Source organism: Triticum urartu, chromosome 5A, assembly GCF_056163025.1.
Source record: "Triticum urartu cultivar PI428250 chromosome 5A, HENAU_Tu73, whole genome shotgun sequence".
Classification (NCBI taxonomy): Eukaryota; Viridiplantae; Streptophyta; class Magnoliopsida; order Poales; family Poaceae; genus Triticum; species Triticum urartu.
The window spans coordinates 437,577,011-437,596,631 of NC_141877.1; positions in this window are offsets into that span (position 1 = coordinate 437,577,011).

The following is a 19,621-nucleotide window of genomic DNA, read 5'->3' on the forward strand; positions in this document are numbered from 1 at the left end:
TGAAGAACTTGTTAATTCGCACAATTCCACCCGTGGGGTGTATTTTGAACTTCTGCTCGAAGATTCGGCCAAGGGCCTATGCTATGTAAATATTTATCCGAATTCTATCTTTTCTTGCTCATTGCTCTTTTGGCTTTTTTCCTTTGCCGCTTTCCTTTAGTTGCCTGTCTTGCCAGTCGGACAGCCGCTCTGCGGACTGCCGTTGGATCAAATGCTTGGCTACTTTGGGAAGGCAAGTACTTAGCCGTTTTAGAGTTTTTTGAGCAAGTTGAATAGAAGGCGGTGAGCCGACTTCTTAATAGTCGGTTTGCGAAAAGAAAAAAGGAAGGCTGGAAACCGGCTTAAGCTATGTTTTATGCTTTGAGTCCTTAGCCATTTTTCATGCGAACGCCCATTCTACCTTACTCCTGCCCCCCGTAAAGTCGCTCTGCGAGCTGCGGCTTCTGACAGGAGATGGCTTAGGCGCCACACACTACTTGTCCGGCTGCAGGAAGCATCTCACAGTGCAAGGCGGCAAGTCCCCGGGCCGACCTGTCGAGCCCGGTGCCAAGCGGCATAACAAAGAGTAACATACTCGTAGGCATAACTTTTATCATATAGACAAAAGAGGGCAGTCGCCGAGCTCGTCTCGGGGGGCCCGAAGTCTTGGTACTTTAATACAAAAGGTAGCGTGGTACATACTGCATCAACTGTAAAATCTTCGGAGGAGATTTGCATTCCATGGCCGCTCTGTCTCTTTGCCGGAGTCATCCCTCTTGCGTGCTTGGGGCTTCTGAGCGTCAATCAGGTAGTAGGAGTCATTGCCCAGCACTTTGCTGATGATGAAAGGGCCTTCCCAAGGTGCCGATAGCTTGTGCTGGCTGACTGTTTGCTGGATCAGCCGGAGCACAAGGTCGCCTTCTTGGAAAGATCTCGGCTTGACCTTCCTATTGTAGTATCGGCGCAGGCTCTGCTGGTAGATGCTGGACCGGCTGAGTGCCAATAGCCGGCCCTCTTCCAGCAGATCGACGCCGTCTTGACGTGCTTCTTCTGCTTCCTCCTCGGTGTACATGGTGACTCGCGGGGAGTCGAACTCTAGGTCCGTTGGGATGACGGCTTCAGCACCGTAGACGAGGAAGAAAGGCGTGAAGCCGGTTGACTTGTTTGGAGTCATGCGCAGACTCCAGAGGACGGCTGGCAATTCATCGAGCCAGCAGCCAGCCGAGCGCTCCAGAGGCTCGACCAGTCGGGGCTTGATGCCGGACAGGATGAGGCCGTTTGCTCGCTCCACCTGGACGTTTGACTGTGGATGGGCGACGGATGCTAGGTCCAGTCGGATGCCCTGTGTTGCGCAAAAACGGGCCAAGGTGCCTTTGGCAAAATTTGTGGCGTTGTCGGTGATGATGCTGTGTGGTATGCCGTACCGAATTGTGATATCGGAGATGAAAGTCACGGCAGTCGGACCGTTCAGTTTGTTGATTGGCTTCGCTTCTATCCACTTGGTGAACTTGTCCACTGCGACAAGTAAGTGAGTTAAGCCACCTCATGCCGTCTTGAATGGTCCCACCATGTCTAGACCCCAAACTGTGAAAGGCCAGGCAATGGGGATGGTCTTGAGTGCAGAAGCCGGCTGGTGCGGCTTGGAGCTGAACTTCTGGCACCCTTTGCATTTTTGGACCAATTCCTTGGCCTCTTCTAAGGCAGTTGGCCAGAAGAAACCGTGTCTAAAGGCTTTTGCGACGAGTGCTCTTGAAGCCGCATGGTGGCTGCACTCGTCTTGATGGATGTCTTTGAGAATTGCTTGGCCTTGCTCTGGCTCTACGCAGCGCTGGTAGACACCAGTGACGTTGCGCCTGACCAGCTCTCTGTTGACTATGGTGTAGGCTGCCACTCAGCGTTGTACTTGCCGAGCTGAGGTCTCATCACTCGGCAGCTCTTTGCTCACCAGGAATTTGAGGATGGGCTGGGCCCATGAGGGTGCTGCTATTTCTTCGATTGCCAGAACTGCGACTTGGACGAGGGCGGCTGGGCTGGGAGGCGGCGGGTTGGAGTCAACAACCGCTTGCTGGGTTAATGAAGTCCCCAGGCTGACTGGCGCGGCTCTTGGGCCGAGTTCTGGAGTCTTCGAGCCTGCCGCCGCAGTCTCCGGGCCGGGTATTGCAGTCCCTGGGCCAGCCTCAACTGTAGCGTCTTTGGAGCCATCTGCCAAAATCCCCGTACCGTCTGCCGGGGCTCTGGAGTCGGATCCGACTTCTTCGGGAGGAGCTGGCACGAAGATGGAGTCTGATTCTGGTGAAGGCTTGACAGACGGCTTGAGGAGGCGTTGAAGGGCGACGCCGGATGGTACCGCTTGGCGGGTAGAGCCGATTCGTGCCAAGGCGTCTGCTTGGTCATTGTCGTTTCTTGGCACATGGAGGAACTCGCACCCCTCGAAGTACCCACTGAGTTGCTGCATGAGGAAACGGTAACTCGCCATGTTTGCATCGTTGGCATCCCAGTCGCAAGATGACTGTTGGACCACTAAGTCCGAGTCGCCATAACACAGGATCCGGCGAATGCCAAGTTCTTTGGCAAGCCGGAGCCCGTGAATGAGCTCCTCATACTCGGCGACATTGTTGGAGGTGGCAAAATGGATTTGCAGTGCGTATTTGAGCTTGTCGCCTTTAGGGGAAGCGAGGATGACGCCGGCTCCCAAGCCGGTGCGCATCTTGGAGCCGTCGAAATGCATCCGCCAATGGGTGGAGTCGGGCACTGGGGGTAGGTACTGGGTCTCGGCCTAGTCGACGAGAAAGTCGGCCAGTGCTTGTGACTTGATGGCGGTGCAGGGCTGGTAGTGGATGGTGTAGGGAGCCAGCTCTATGGCCCACTTGGCCACTTGGCCAGAAGCATCTCAGCTTTCGATGATCTCGGCAAGTGGGGCCGTGCAGACCACAGTGATTGGATGCTCTTGAAAGTAAGGCTTCAATTTCTTGGCGGTAAAGTGTACGCCATATCACATCTTGTGGTAGTGGGGGTAGTTCTGCTTGGAGGCCGATAGTACTTCGCTCAGGTAATATACCGGTCTCTGGACAGGTAGTGCCTTGCCTTCCTCCTTGCGTTCCATTACAATGACCGTGCTGACTAACCGGCTGGTGGCGGCGATGTACAGAAGCATAGGTTCCTTAGGAGTCGGAGCCGCCAGAATGGGTGGAGTAGTCAACATCTTCTTCAACTGGAGAAAAGCTTCGTCCGCCTTGTGGTTCCATCCGAAGAAAGTGGTCTTCTTCATGAGTTGGTATAAGGGGAGAGCTTTCTCGCCCAGCCGAATGATGAATCAGCTGATGGACGCCAAGCAGCCGGTGAACTTTTGTACGTCCAGCAGTCGGTTGGGTACCTCCATCCTCTCAATGGCCTTGATCTTTACAGGGTTGCACTCTATGCCGCGTTCAGAGACCAGGAAGCCAAGGAGTTGGCCGGCTGGTACTCCGAAGACGCACTTCTCAGGGTTGAGCTTGATCTGGAATCGACGCAGGTTCTCAAAGGTCTCCTTGAGGTCTTCCAGCAGTGTTCCATGCTTTTCTGTCTTCACCACCACATCGTCCACGTAGACGTGGTCGTTTCTCCCGAGCTGCTTGAGGAGGCACTTCTACATGCAACGCTGAAAGGTGGCACCGGCAATCCTCAATCCGAACGTCATGGTGAGGTAGCAGAAGGCTCCAAATGGCGTGATGAAGGCGGTCTTCAGTTTGTCAGCTGGGTTCAGCTTGATCTGGTGATATCCTGAGTACGCATCCAAAAAGCTCAACAGCTCGCATCCGGCGGTGGAGTCTATCACCTGATCAATTCTTGGTAGAGCAAACGGGTCCTTGGGGCAGGCTTTGTTGAGGCCCGTGTAGTTAATACACATTCGCCACTGCTTGTTCTTCTTCAGTACCAGGACCGGATTGGCTAGCCACTCTGGAAAGAATAATTCCATAATGAAGCCGGCTGCTAGGAGCTAGGCTATTCCTTCTCCGACAACTATTCTCTTCTTTTCTGATAGGCGGTGATGAAGCTATGTACCTAGGATAGGGGCATGGAACTGTCCTAAGTACCCTACCCAAGGACATCCCTAGAAGAATTCACCTTTCAATCGACTTGGAGGTATCCCACTCGACAGATTCAAGACACTCGACCACGAAGCAATCACTCGACCAAATTCAAACCACTCGACTGCCAGGTGATCTAATGTCACCCTGCACGCAAACGGTCGGTCATTAAGTAGCTTTTATGGTCATCATAGCACTTTATTAGGGGCGTTACCAGTAAACCCCAGTCTTAATGTACTTTAAACCTTGCATTACTGAGGGCTGGAGGGGCCTGGCGAACTCTATATAAGCCACCCCCTCCTCCGGAGACATAGGGCTGTTACTTCCTCCGAGAAGGGCCTGAACTCGTAATCCTCATGTGCTTACAACTCCTCCATAGCTAAGATCTAGCCTCTCCATACATACCCCCCTACATCACTGTCAGAGTTAGAACCACGACAGCTAGCGCCCACCGTGGGGCTAGGAGTCTTAGAGCTTAGTTTGAGAAGTTGCGATTTTTTCCAGTCTCCTTGATCATGCTTTCGGGCGGAGCTTTGGTGGAGGGCTGCGAGATCCGTCTCGGCGTGCTCATGTTCATCGCCGACGACTCCACTTGGCTTCAGGAGGCTCCACTCGATGTCGACGCGCTCCCCGTCCGCGGGGCGACGCACTTTCGCGCATGCATCCGTGGTGTCCTCCCGCGGCAGCCGTCGACCCAGTATCGGTCGGCTCCCATGGCATCTCCCCGCCCTGTTTCTTGCCAGCGCAAGCGCTCCGGTCGGTCGTGGCTTCAGAGGTGGGTGCGGCATGTGGTGGCCCGCCAGTCGGCCACCCCACAAGTCGCGGCAATCGAGCCCGACGAATCCCTCTACGGCCTGTTCGAGTGGCTCCGCAGAGACCGCATCCGAATGCGACAGCAGTGACCCAGCTGCAGAGGTTCTGGTGATTGATGGGCCACACAGTCCTCCCGGTTTCCCCCGCGCTGACGGAGGCGTGGATGGGGGCGACCCGTCGCGTCCTCACGAGGAGTATCTCCCCGAGCCTCTCACGTCGTTGCAGCGGGAGGAGCTTCGCCGCCGGAACATGGATGCACTCCACACTCCTATCGTTGGAGAAACCCCCGAGGCCCGAGCCTTGGAGGACGCGCGCTTGGCTAACTTGGCCAAGCGCACTCGACTGGAGAATCTCCAGCGAATACTTGACGAGCGAGCGCGTCAATGGGCTCCAGAATCCAGTCGACGTCAACTCTTTCTGCCCCTGCAGGTATATCGTACTCCGACTCAGAATTTGGCGGCTGCGGCCCATATAGCAGAGTCGATTCAGCCCTCCCAGTCAGAGGCTGGCAGAGGCTTGCTGCAAATCAGTGCGTTGCTCCGGGCAGCAGGAGACTAGAATTCCGCTGTTTCTCAGTCGCGGAACAAGATCCACAGTCGGTCCGTTGCAGCGGATACAGTCCAGTCGGCTCACAGCCCAAGATCGCCTCCGAGGCGTGAGGGACATGGAGACCGGCGTGATCAGTACAGAAGGAATGAGCAGTATGATCACCAATTCGATCATGATGATCGATGTCGAGTGCCAACCCCTCCCCCGAGGAGTGGATCATATGTGCCTCGACAGCAGGTTGACAGACGCCCTCATAGTGTTGGGCGGAGAATTCCAGTCGACCCCAGGGAACCAGGCTTTGATGCGAGATCCATTCTCGTTCAAGGTTTGGTCGACAAGAATAGAGCTCACCGAGAAGGCCACGACAGAGATGCGCCTACCAGTAGCAGAGTACATGTTTCAGGGCCGAAGTGTTTCAGTCGAGCCATCAGAGCCGCTGTAATTCCTCCCAACTTCAGGTTGGCGACTGGAGTTAGTAAGTTCAACGGTGAGTCCAAGTCCGATACTTGGCTCGAAGATTACCGAGTGGCTGTCCAGATTGGCGGTGGGAACGATGAGGTAGCCATGAAGCACCTGCCTCTCATGTTAGAAGGCTCGGCCAGAGCGTGGTTGAATCAGTTAGCACCCAGCAGCATTTACACTTGGGAGGATCTCTCCCAAGTGTTTGTCACCACATTTGAAGGAACATGCAAGCGACCTGCAGGCCTTACGGAATTGCGGTCTTGCGTGCAGAAACCGAATGAAACTCTGAGGGATTACATCCAGAGGTGGATCACATTGCATCACACAGTTGAAAATGTACCAGATCATCAAGCAGTTTGTGCCTTTAAAGAAGGCGTTAAGTACAGAGAATTGAATCTGAAGTTCGGTCGAACCGGAGAGATGTCTCTGAATCGGATGATGGAGATTGCCACCAAATACGCTAATGGTGAAGATGAGGATCGACTCCGGAGTGGCAAGCATAAAGCAGTCGCCCAGAAAACCGGAGGAAATTCCAGTCGGAAACAGAAGCGGAAAGCTGAGCCAGCCGCTCCTGGGGAGGCCCTGGCCGTAACCTAGGGAAAATTTAAGGGAAAACCCAAAGGACCTTGGAACCCCAAGAAAGTTAAAGACCAAGATGGAAATGATGTTTTTGATCTACCGTGTCACATCCACACCAAGAATGATGAAGAGGGTAAACTCATTTACCCAAAGCATACCACTCGACAGTGTCGGCTTCTGATCCAGCAGTTTCAGGGAAAGAAGTCCAAAGATAAGGAAAAGGAGTTGGACAAAGTTGAGGACAAGGAAGATAGTAACGATGGGTACCCCCAGGTCAATTCCACCCTGATGATTTTTGCTGATGTTGAGAGCAAACGTCGACTGAAGGTTATTAACCGTGAGGTAAATATGGTTGCTCCGGCAACACCCAATTATCTGAAGTGGTCCCAGACTGCCATCACATTCGACTAGTCTGATCACCCTACGCACATTGCCACCCCTAGGAGGCAAGCTCTGGTGGTCGACCCAGTTGTCAAAGGCACTCGACTGACGAAAGTCCTGATGGATGGAGGCAACGGTTTGAACATACTGTATGCAGAAACATTGAAAGGGATGGGCATTCCGATGTCCAGGCTCAGCAGCAGTAACATGAGTTTCCATGGAGTCATTCCTGGGAAGAAAGCCAAGTCACTCGGCCAAATTGCTCTTGATGTGGTTTTTGGTGATTCCAAGAATTACCGCAAGGAAAAGTTGACATTCGAAGTTGTGGATTTCCAAAGTGCTTATCACGCTCTTCATGGCTCGACCATGTTATGTGTATCTCAAATTGAAGATGCCTGGTCCCAAAGGTGTGATCACTGTTACAGGCAATCGGAAGAAAGCAGAAGAGTGTTTTCAGAAAGGCTCAAAGATTGCTGATGCTCAGATGGCGGGGGTCGAGCTGCAAGAGTATCAGAAGACTGCAAATCCGAGTGAGTTGCTACGAGCTAAAAAGCCTGCTTCAGAATCAGCTTTTCAGTCATCCGGTGAAACGAAGGCAGTTCACATTCACCCGACCGATCCAAACGCTGCTTTGACTCACATCTCAACGACGGTCGACTCCAAATAGGAAGAAGCGCTCATCCAGTTCCTCCGTGAGAACTGGGACATCTTCGCATGGAAGCCTGCTGACATGCATGGAGTTCCCAGGGGGCTGGCTGAGCACCGTCTACGAGTCGACCCAAAATTTAAACCTATGAAAGAACATCTTCGACGGTCCGCCGTCCAGAAGTGGAAGGCCATTGGCAAGGAGGTGGCTCAGCTCTTAGCAGCGGAGTTCATCCGAGAAATTTACCACTCTGAGTGGCTCGCCAATGTTGTCATGGTCCCCAAGAAGGACAAGTCACTTCGCATGTGCATTGATTTCAAGCATATCAATCGGGCCTGCCCGAAAGATCATTTTCCTCTCCCCCGCATCGACCAGATAGTGGACTCGAGTGCGGGATGTGAGCGTTTGTCTTTCCTAGATGCCTATTCCGGGTACCATCAGATCCGTCTGTACGGGCCCGACGAGATCAAAACAGCTTTCATCACTCCATTCGGGGGCTTCTGTTATGTCACCATGCCGTTTGGCCTTAAGAATGCCGGAGCCACGTTCATGAGGATGATTCAGAAGTGTTTGCTCACTCAAATCAGTCAGAATGTGGAGGCATACATGGATGATATTGTGGTCAAGTCACAGAAAGGTTCCGACCTACTGACTGACCTTGCTGAAACCTTTGCCAGCCTCAGGAGGTATGATATCAAGATCAATCCATCAAAGTGCACGTTCGGAGTTCTAGGTGGGAAGTTACTCGGTTTTCTAGTTTCCGAACAGGGAATCAATGCCAATCCTAAAAAAAATTGGTACTATACTCCGGATGAAACGTCCTGTGCGTGTGCATGACGTCCAGAAGCTTACAGGATGCTTGGGTGCTTTAAGTCGATTCATCTCTCGCCTTGGTGAAAAGGCATTGCCTCTTTACCGACTGATGAAGAAGTCCGACAAGTTCGAGTGGACTCCAGAAGCTGATGCGGCGTTTACAGAGCTCAAAGCTCTGCTCTCCACCCAGCCGGTGCTTGCTGCCCCAATCAGCAAGGAGCCTTTGCTGATTTACATTGCAGCCACAGGACAAGTTGACAGTACAGTACTTACGGTCGAGCGGGAAGAAGAAGGAAAGGCCTTCAAAGTTCAGTGCCCAGTATATTATGTTTCTGAAGTTTTGACTCCTTCAAAGCAAAGATATCCTCATTAACAGAAGCTTGTATATGGGATATATATGACCACGAAGAAGGTTGCACATTACTTCTCTGATCATTCCATTACAGTCGTCAGCGATGCTCCACTATCAGAGATTTTGCACAACAGAGATGCAACTGGTCGAGTGGCCAAATGGGCGATTGAACTTCTTCCCCTAGATATCAAGTTTGAGGCAAAGAAAGCTATCAAGTCCCAAGCAATTACAGATTTCGTCGCCGAGTGGATCGAACAGCAACTTCCGACTCAAGTTCACTCGGAGCACTGGACCATGTTCTTCGATGGATCTAAGATGCTGAATGGTTCCGGTGCTGGGGTAGTATTGGTTTCCCCCCGAGGAGATAAGCTCAGGTATGTTCTCCAGATTCACTTTGATTCCTCCAATAACGAAGCAGAATATGAAGCACTTTTGTATGGGTTGCGCATGTCCATTTCACTCGACGTCCGTCGCCTCATGGTCTATGGCGACTCAGATTTGGTGGTTAATCAGGTGATGAAAGAATGGGACGTCAGAAGTCCAGCTATGACTGGTTATTGCAATGCAGTGAGAAAGTTAGAGAAGAAATTCGAGGGATAAGAGCTTCATCACATCCCCCGATTGAAAAATCAAGCAGCTGATGATTTGGCAAAGATAGGCTCCAAGAGAGAAGCCATCCCCAGCAATGTGTTTTTGGAACACATCCACTCGCCATCAGTCCAAGAAGATCCTTTTACAGATGAAGCCCCGCAGCCAAAGAGTGCCACAGATCCGACTGAAGTTGAAATTCCGGCAGTGGTCGACCTAATCATGGAAGTTTTGGCAATCACCCCTGACTAGACGATACCGTACATCGCGTATATCCTGAGAAAGGAACTCCCGGAGGATGAAGAAGAGGCTCGACAGATCGTCCGTCGATCCAAGGCCTTTACTGTCATAAAGGACAGTTGTATAGAGAAAGCGCGACTAGAGTCGGTCAGAAGTGTATAACACCAGAAGAAGGTCAGATAATCCTTGATGAGATCAACTCGGGGACCTGTGGTCATCATGGGTCCTCTCGGACCATTGTGGCTAAAGCATACCGAGCGGGATTTTACTGGCCAAGAGCGAATGAAATGGCAAAAGAGATAGTCGACAAGTGTGAAGGGTGCCAGTTCTGCTCCAACATGTCGCACAAGCCTGCATCAGCCCTGAAGACCATTCCACTCGTCTGGCCCTTCGTTGTTTGGGGACTGGACATGGTTGTCCCATTGAGAACAGGCAGGAGCGGTTTCACACATGTGCTTGTGGCAGTCGACAAGTTTACCAAATGGATTGAAGCTAAGCCTATCAAGAATCTTGATGCTTGCACTGCTATCAGTTTTGTCAGAGAGTTAACATTCAGATATGGAGTCCCACATAGCATCATCACCGACAATGGGTCAAACTTTGATTCAGACAAGTTCAGAGCTTTTTGCGCCTCTCAAGGCACACGAGTCGACTACGCATCGGTCGCCCACCCCCAGTCGAATGGACAAGCAGAAAGGGCAAATGGTCTGATTCTCAAAGGACTAAAGCCTCGGCTGATGCGTGATCTCAAGCACGCAGCAGGCGCTTGGGTCAATGAGCTTCCGTTAGTTCTGTGGGGATTGAGGACCACCCCGAATCGGTCGACTAGAAGAACTCCGTTCTTTCTGGTTTACGGAGCGGAAGTAGTCCTGCCTAGTGATCTACTTCACAATGCACCCCGAGTCAAGCTTTATACCGAAGATGAAGCAGAACAAGCCCGGCAAGACGCAGTCGACCTCCTGGAAGAAGAAAGAGAAATGGCTATGATCCGATCGACCATTTATCAGCAAGACTTGTGTCGATTCCATGCCAGAAATGTAAAGAGTTGAGCCTTCCAAGAAGGAGATTTGGTCCTCCGAGTGGATCAACAGAAACCACACAAGCTCGCTCCTACTTGGGAAGGTCCCTTCATCATCACCAGAGTCCTCCACAATGGAGCGTATCACCTCTACAATGTCGATCGCCAGATCAATGAGCCATGAGCTTGGAATGCAGAACTGCTCCGCCCCTTTCACACTTGAATTCTCACTCGGATGAGATGTAATAAGAAAAACTTCTGTAGTCTATTTATCAAAGACAAGAGTGTTACAAATTTTCCTATAATTGTTGTTGCTTTTGTGTGCGTGTGAAATCCCCCAGTGGGTGGCTTAGCTGCGAATTCGTTTCGCCTAAGTTTGTACAAAAAAAATCCTACGGAGTGGTGAGCCAGACTCCCACTCGGAGGCTTAGCTGCAGCTCAGTGCTCGCCTAAGTGTTTAAGAATCCTACCGAGTGGCGTGCCAGACTCCCACTCGGAGGCTTAGTTGCAGCCCAGTGCCCGCCTAAGTGTTTAAAAATCCTACCGAGTGGTGACCCAGACTCCCACTCGGAGGCTTAGCTGCAGCCCAGTGCTCGCCTAAGTCTTTAAAAATCCTACCGAATGGAGAGCAAACCTCCCACTCGGAGGCTTAGCTGCAGCCCAGTGCTCACCTAAGTGTTTAAAAATCCTACCGAGTGGAGAGCAAACCTCCCACTTGGAGGTTTAGCTGCAGCCCAGTGCTCGCCTAAGTGTTTAAAAGTCCTACCGAGTGGTGAGCCAGACTCCCACTCGGAGGCTTAGCTGCAGCCCAGTGCTCGCCTAAGTGTTTAAAAATCCTACCGAGTGGAGAGCAAACCTCCCACTCGGAGGCTTAGCTGCAGCCCAGTGCTTGCCTAAGTGTTTAAAAATCCTACCGAGTGGTGAGCCAGACTCCCACTCAGAGGCTTAGCTGCAGCCCAGTGCTCGCCTAAGTGTTTAAAAATCCTACCGAGTGGAGAGCAAACCTCCCACTCGGAGGCTTAGCTGCAGCCCAGTGCTCGCCTAAGTGTTTTAAAATCCTACCGAGTGGAGAGCAAACCTCCCACTCGGAGGCTTAGCTGCAGCCCAGTGCTGGCCTAAGTATTTAAAAATCCTACCGAGTGGTGAGCAGACCTCCCACTTGGGGGGCTTAGCTGCAGTCCAGTACTCGCCTAAGTTTGAAAAAATCCTACCGAGTGGAGAGCAGACCTCCCACTCGGGGGCTTAGCTGCAGTCCAGTACTCGCCTAAGTTTGAAAAAATCTTACCGAGTGGAGAGCAGACCTCCCACTCGGGGGCTTAGCTGCAGTCCAGTACTCGCCTAAGTTTGAAAAAATCCTACCGAGTGGAGAGCAGACCTCCCACTCAGGGGCTTAGCTGCAGTCTAGTACTCGCCCAAGTTTTTAAAATCCTACTGAGTGGAGAGCAGACCTTCCACTCGGAGGCTTAGCTGCAGCCCAGTGCTCGCCTAAGTATGGAACACATCCCAATCCGCAAGGACGACGAGGTGCAAATCGACTGCTACCTTCTCCTTCGGAGTTGCACCACAAATACAAAGTTATTTCGAGTGAAGAACAAGTTCCACTCCACAGATAATTCATTAAGATATTCAACAATGAATCAAGTTCAGATAAGATCCAAAGGTTCTAGACCGCAGATCAAAGTACTCGAGCCTCCAGCTCGACAGAGTTTAACGGTTACAAAATCCACTCGACATTCCGAGGAAAATTTAAAGTGAAGCATAAAAGTTTTTATTCCTCATGCAGAGGACTGGAAGGGGCGAGGAACTCGTCCAAGTCGATCCCGTCTGCAATGCGAGTGGCAGCAGCAATGAAAGTCTCCATGAAGTCTTGAAAGTTGTTCTTCCTGGTATTGGCAACTTGGATGGCGGCCAACTTTTCTTCTCACGCCTCCTTGCAGTGGACGCGGACCAGAGACAGAGCGACGTCAGTGCCACATCTAGCAGAAGATTTCTTCCATTCCGCCACTCGACCTGGGACTTCATTCAGTCGATTCATCAGGGACTCGAGGTCATTCTGAAGCGTCGTCCTAGGCCAGAGCGACGTGTCGAACCGTGACATCGCAACCTTCAACCGAGCAAGATAGTCAACAACGCCGGCACCACGAGATTCCAGTCGGAGCACGTTCATAGCAGCCTCGTCCTTCACTGGAGAATTGATGGGGTCCAAGTCTGTCTCCACTCGACTGGTCTCCTCTTGGAAGTTCTGGCAGAATTCTGTAAACACAATTCAAGGATAAGTCAGTGGCTCTATGCAGATTTGGTAACTGCAAGTCAGTCGGGCCGGAGTAATTACCCTCGAGCATGACGAACAGCTTCTTGGCGAGTCCATCGAGATAAGCCTCCAGATCATTCCTCTTCCCCGCCAGTTCACTTGCCTTGTCATTCAGAGCTATATTGCCATTCTTCAGACGGCTGACCTCTCGATTAGCCGCGTCGAGAGCAGTTTTCAGCCTGGAGTTTTCCTTTTCAAGAGTACCAACTGAAGCCAGTTTTTCTTAAGCAAGCTTCGTTTTGTTCAGGGCCTCTTTCTGCGCTTTGGAAAGGTCTTGATCCTTCTTCTTCAGAGCCTCCTCCATTTTGTCTGCGAAACAGCAAGTGAGATCAACATCGAGGACGGCCAGAAAGAAAGGACAGTCGACAAAAGCTCACGAGCCATACCTTTTGCTTCGTCCCCCGCCTTCTGCAAGTTCTCCTGAGCAAGCTTCAAGTCAAGGTTCAGCTGGATCTTTTTGTTCTCCAACTCAGTGTAGCGAGCCACAAGTTCGCAAGATTTCTTCAAAAGATTAGTCGACAGACATCCAAGATAAGTTGCTTCTGAGTAACCAAGAGACAATGATGGCGTTTCTAAGACTACAGCCGAATCAAAAACATTCGACAGTAGTCTCGGGGACTACACCCGGTGGGTGCACTCAGCGTGCCCCCACTGGTTCGACCAAAAAAATATCGACTGCCCGCAGCCGACCATGTACAGTTCCATTCGACATGGCCTTACCAGACCGAGTGAAGAAGTTCAGCTAAAGCAACACAATATAAAGACTACAGTCGACTGCCAATAGTCCACCGTAGTCTCGGGGACTACACCCAGTGGGTGCACTTAGCGTGCCCCCACTCATCAAAAAGATTAATAGACACACCCAGTGGGCGTACAGATATAAAGATCTTCGGAAAAGAGATTCTTCAGATAGCATATCCTAACAGAACAAGCGGTGAATCGACTGACCTGGACATTGCTCTGAAGAGCCGAGCTCGCGTCATAAGCTGCTTGGCTGGCTTCCCAAACCACCTTCACTTGCTCCATCATGATCCCCGCCTGGCGTATAGTCTCTTTAGCGGCACCCACTTGGTCCTCAGGGACGTGGTGTGTGGCAAAAAGCGAAGGCGGATTTGCAGTCGACGTTGAAGGCCGGACACTCGTCAGAGGTTCAGCGAAGGTCATAGAAACCCGAGTGGTATCACCACCCTCCCGGACTGCGGCCTCAGGCGCCGGAGTAGTTTGTGGGGTCTTGCCAGCCGGCGCCCTCCTGTTCCTTCACGCCCTCAGCGGCACTTCGTCGTCATCATCAGGGAGGTCAATGACATGAGGAGGAGCTACAAGAAAAATCCAATCGACCGTATCGACTAAAAGCAGAGCATTAGTAATTGTACCGGGGTTGGAAGTAACAGCGTCTTCCATCTCTTGATCATCGTCCTTGGCGGAGATCTACGAGGTGGCAGCACTGCAAATTTCGAAAGTCAGTCAGCTTATTCAATGAGTCGACCAAGAGTCTGTCACGTTCGACAAAGGAAAACAAATTCTACTATTACCCAGAAATGGTGGGGACAGTCATCTTCATCTTTGGCAGAGCCTTTGGCGGCTTGGACGGCGTCGCGCGTGGGTGCTTGGGAGCTTTTTCTGTTGGCGCTGGAGATGAGGTCCGAGGGTGCTTCGATGACTGCCCAATAGGGACAGTCGCCTTACCACGTTCCCCCGCAGGGTCGTGTGTAAGCTTGGATCGCCGTTCCGAGCGGGGAGGTTCGACTTCTTCCCCCTCCTCTTCACTGGAGTCGTCGTCGTCATCCCCCTCTCCTTCGCCGTCAGATTCCCACTCTTCTCCCTCGTCTCCACTTTCGCCTCCGCTGGCCTCTCCTTCCTCGTCCTGCTCCTGTGCTCCATTGGGTGTCGAGTACATCTCAGTAGTGGCCTAGAGGACAACAAACGAGACAAAATATTTCGGATCCCAACAAAATGTGGGAAATTTTATTGAATTCTGTCTTGAACGGTTGGTTTTTTTTGAATAAATCTTGAACGGTTGGTTGAAATTATTAATCGTTGTCCTTGCAAGAAAATGGGCTATACTTTTAATAAACTGTAAATGGGCTATAGTAAATTCCATTAGAATTCAAAAATGGGTTGTACATTCTTACAAATCGCAAATGGGCTATAAGTTCTCTGCCACACACATTTGGGCCTACTAAGTTGACGCGTCCCCTAAAAAAAGAAGTTGACGCGTATGCAAGGCTTTGTCAACTTATTATAGTCAACACACGGTTTTAGCAGCAGTGGACGTTGGATGTCTATCCAACAGATGTCGTGCTTCTTCTCCAATCTCGGATATTGTAGCTTCGGCCACCCAAAAAATGATTCCTCCCCCTGAAATCTGGGGCCCACCATTTCGGAGGCTGACCTGTGGGCCTATTTAGTTCACGCGTACCAAGGGCTTTGTCAACTTACTCAATATAAACGATTCTAGCTGCAGTGACCGTATGATGTCCATCCAACGGCCGTAGTGCTTCTTCAACCTCTGGTCTTCTTGCTGCAGCCGCCCAAAGCAGCGTCAGTCGTGCCGCCTGCTCCTGCCTCGCGTGGCCGGCTGTGCTGCCGCAGAGGCCTCACCGCCCCCTACTACTCCCACCGCTGGCCAGGCCATCCCCCCACTCACACACACCCCATGTTAGTCTGCAGCGACAGCGGCCTCACACCGGAGCCGAACCAGTGAACCCTCGTACTCCTCTCCGCATGGGCTTCCACTGCCGTGTCTTCCCCGGCTCCGCGTTGTCCCCTTCCTAGGCCTCGCCGTCGTCCACCGCCCTGGTGCTCTCGGCGCGGTGTGGTCAACGTGCTCAAGGAACGACTTCCATCAAAAGAGTACTATACGTGGAGAGGCTGATAGCTGGGTCCACGGCAGCCGCAAGGAAGTGCCTCCTTATTACGCGCAAAATAATTATTCCTCCAACTGACAGCAGGGACCCACCGGACGGGCCACCGTATTTCGCGAAAAAATGTTTCCCCCTGACTGCTGGGACCCACCAGCTACATCTTCGCATGCAAGGAAGTGCCTCCTTATTACGCACAAAAAATGAATACCCCCTGCTAGCTGGGACCCAGTATAGTGGCAGGCTGACTTGTGGGCCTACTAAGTTGACGGGGACGGAGGGCTTTGTCAACTTCGTCAATATCCTCGATTCTAGCTCCAGTGACCACACGATGTCCATCCAACGGCCGTAGTGCTTCTTCAACCTCTGGACTTCTTGCTCCAGCCGCCCAAACCAGCGCCGATCGTGCCTCGTGCTCCTACCTCCCGTGGCCGGCTGCGATGCGGCGGAGGCCTCATCGCCCCCTACTACTCCCACCGTTGGCCAGGCCATCCCTCTACTCACCCACACCCCCTGTTATTCTGTGGCGATGGCAGCCTCACACCGCAGCGAACCAGTGAACCCTCATACTCCTCTACGCGTAGGCATCCACTGCCGTGTCTGCCCCGGCTCCGCGTCATCCCCTTCCTAGGCCTCGCCGTGGTCCACCGCCCTGGTGCTCTCGACGCAGCGTGGTCAACGTGGTCAAGGAACGGCTTCTATCGGACATGGACTGTACGTGGAGAGGCTGACAACTGGGTCCACGGCCGTAGCAACGAAGTGCCTCCTTATTACGCGCAAAATAATTATTCCTCCACCTGACAGTGGGGACCCAACGGATGGGCCACCATATTTCGTGAAAAAACGTTTCCCCCTGACTGCTGGGACCCACCAGCTACATCCTCGCACGCAAGGAAGTGCGTCCGAAAAAAAAAGATTCGCCCCTGACTGCTGGGACCCACCAGCTACATCTTCGCATGCAAGGAAGTGCCTGACAGTCGGGACCCACCTGTTCGAAGCGTACGTAGCGTTGTCATTCTGGTCGCGAACGTGTATGTACATACTGTTCGATGTAGAGGCGCGCACGTGTTGTAGTAGAGGCGCGCACGTACCATGTACACGTACGTACAATGGCCAGTGTGCAAGAAAGAAAATACGGCCACGTACGTACATATGGGCGGGGTCTCGAACGCCTACTCACGCATACATACGGCCAGGGCTCATGTACATGGCTGGGTCGGAACGGAGAAACTGCGTCGTCGTCGTGTTCATGGGGAGCCAACTGGCTGGGTCGGAACGGAATGCGTCGTCGTGTTCATGAGGAGAGCTTGGACAGAACAGCCGATGGAAATGAGGCCTTGCATACCGCAGAACGGAGGAAACAGCCTTGTGTTCGACCGGCCATGTTCGAAATGGGATCATGTTCATCGGGAGGGGTCTGGCGTACCGCAAAACGGAGGAAACGGACCTCCTACGGTCGTAACAGGGTCCTGTTGTTCGGGAGGGGTGTGGCGTACCGCAAAACGGAGGAAACAGACTTGTGATGGAGCGCCAGAGTCGAAATGGGGGTCCTGTTCATCGGGAGGGGTGTGGCGTACCGCAAAACGGGACTCCACGAGATTCCGTTCATCTCCACCATCAACCCCCTCCAGCCTCCACGGGCTACTGTTCATCCACCGTCGACCTCCTCCAGCCTGCACCTGCGACTGTTCATCCACGGGCTCCTGTTCATCTAGCCTCCACCGCACACTACTCCACCGGCTACTGTTCAACCAGCCCTCTCCACGGGCTCCTCTTCAACCACCCCTCCACGGTCTACTATTCATCCATCCCTCCACCGTCTACTGTTCATCAGCCCTCCACGGGGTGGTCCTGTTTATCCAGCCCCAACCGGCTCGATCAATCCGGGCCCTGTTCATCCAAAGGAAACACCATGGGGTCCTGTTCATCCACCCCCACCGGGACTGTTCATCCACCCCCTAGAAATGCTCACTGTTCATCCAGAGGCAGCATCGATCAGCTTCAGTTAGCAGCAGTAGCTAAGGAATCGCTCGATCTGGTTCAGTTAACAACCATCGATCGATCGCTCGGGTTCAATAACACATAGCCTATAGTACAGTCGCTCGGGTTCAGTTAGAGCCCAACGCCTCGCACCCACGCGCGTGCGTGTACGAGAGAAACATGCATCGCGCGGCCCCGACCACCCACCATAACCGGGAACACCCCGATATTTTCCTCGCCCTCGCTTCTAGCACGGTTTTTTCCATCATGGATGGCCCAAAGAATGTCATGCAGCTGCGTCTCTAGCCCGCCCAGGACGAAAAGCCCATTTTCTGTCATGATTCTTTGTCATAGAAGTAGGAGCCCACCACATCTATGATCATACCAGGTTTTGTCACAATTATCGTCCTAGAAGTGTCATAAGTATGACAAAAAAAAATTCGTTCGGCCCAAAATGTCACGGATGTGTCTTTTTTTGTAGTGTACATGATCGATGGGCATGCAAAGGTTAAAGTATTTCTACCAGAACACGATGATTATCTAGATGTTTTCATGAATATCGTGAAGGATGGGCGGTCGGCCATCACAAGGGGTTGGACTAGAGGCGTGCGTGCCTTCTGCATGGAGTAGGGCACAATATGGGCATTCCGCTTCACCTTGTTCAGCAACTAGAATATATTTTGCCCCTTTCTTTACCGTCTTTAATACTACAAGTATACAACGGTGGTTCGTCATTCTTTATTTAGTTCTTATGTAATTCTTGAACATATGTACCAACGAATCAAATAATGCATTGGTTGTTTGAACCTGATGGATATGAATAAAGTTGTAGCATATATTCAAATTCAAATTCAAATCTGGTACAATTTGGAAAAGCAGCAATTAAATTAGGGTGAAATTACGCTCTCTAGGTTGTTACGGCACACACGGTTGGTAAAACACAAACGTTTGCGATATGCACCATAATCCGAGACGGTTCACAGAGAGGAAACATGTGCAAGCATGCACAAAGTTGCCGTTTGCTAACCGTGTGCGATGTCAGACAATATCACAAATGGTGCGGGCAAACTAAATGTTTTTGTTAGTTGCCTTATTGTACACGATTCACAACCATGAACTATTTCTGATGAAATATGCATCGTAAACGTTGCACAACAGGATAGCATGTGCGATAGTTCACGTGTACGACGATGTTACGACGGTTCGACGTTTCGTAATCCTGTCCGACACTCGTACGAAATTAGCTAATCTTCTTAACGGTGAACCGTTTGTGACGGGCTGCGCATCAGACACATTCTATAATAGTGAACCATTTGTGATGGGCCACGCAACGTAAACGTAGCACCATAGAATACCGACTGTGATGGCAATGCGAGCAGAAATGAGTAAGAGAACTGTAGGGGCCCTATCCCTGACGGTTTCTGGGTTGTGTGGGAAGGACCCCCCTATCACCCACACTCACTTGGCGACGGTTCCAAATGCCGTAACGGAAAGGGGACAAAAACCGTTTGTTTAGGACGAACGCGCACCAGTGATGATGTAACTCTTTTTGCGGTGTGTTTGTTAGGATAGGATGAACTTTGTGTTTATGATCAGATCTATCTTTTTTTCCATGAAAGTTATTTGAGTTTCTTTGATCTCTTATATGCATGATTTCTTATAGCCTCGTATTTCTTCTCCGATATTTAGGTTTTGTTTGGCCAACTTGATCTATTTATCTTGCAATGGGAAGAGGTGCTTTGTAGTGGGTTCGATCTTACGGTGCTTGAACCCAGTGACAGAAGGGGAACCGAACAGTATGTATCGTTGATACTAAGGATAAAACGATGGGGTATATTTCTATATAAATAGATCTTGTCTACTTATGTCTACTACACAACCTTCTTCTTGTAGACGTTGGGCCTCCAAGTGCAGAGGTTTGTAGGACAGTATCAAATTTCCCTCAAGTGGATGACCTAAGGTTTATCAATCCGTGGGAGGCG